A 672-nucleotide genomic window follows, 5' to 3' on the forward strand; every position below is an offset into this window, starting at 1 on the left:
ATGAATTTACATCAAAGTGTGAAACTTCATATACTCAGAGATACAAAAAAAATATTTAATATCTGACGTTATTTAATTAAGCAATAAGCCACGAGAAGCTGCATATTCTGCGATTTTACCGGCTGTTCTTCTGTTCAACACAAACAAAATGCTTAAAAAAAAAAAAAAAAAAAACGGCAATACGATATAAAACAAGACATAATAAGTTATATTTGATAATGATAATAGTCAATTCTTCCACCAAGTAATATAGCTAACAGGTTGTTTAAGGTTAATGAACAGAAACACAGAGTCAATTAAAACAAACAAACAAATAAAAATCTCCAGATTTGATAACTTTCCCCATAGACTCTCAGATATAACAGGTGTCTGCACGGCGAAACACGAGGAGCCGCTTTCCTCGGCCGGTAATGTGATTCTGTCGGTCACACAGGCGTGACCCCGTCTGTCACTCAGCAACAAGCTCAACCTTTTAGCATCTGCAATCATGTGCTAAGTGAATCTGTTTCCAAGGCAACCTGGGTTCCCGCTAAATTCCCAAGAGGTGTGTGCTGGTGAGCCTATTGTTTATTTCCTTTTTAATTTGATAGATATAAAAAAAGAAGAAGAAAACAATAATGAAATATGGAGGTTGAGCACAATATTCTTTATTTTTTAAGATGACTAGCCTAC

The sequence above is a fragment of the Rutilus rutilus genome, assembly GCF_951802725.1.
Source record: "Rutilus rutilus genome assembly, chromosome: 10".
NCBI classification, from domain to species: domain Eukaryota; kingdom Metazoa; phylum Chordata; class Actinopteri; order Cypriniformes; family Leuciscidae; genus Rutilus; species Rutilus rutilus.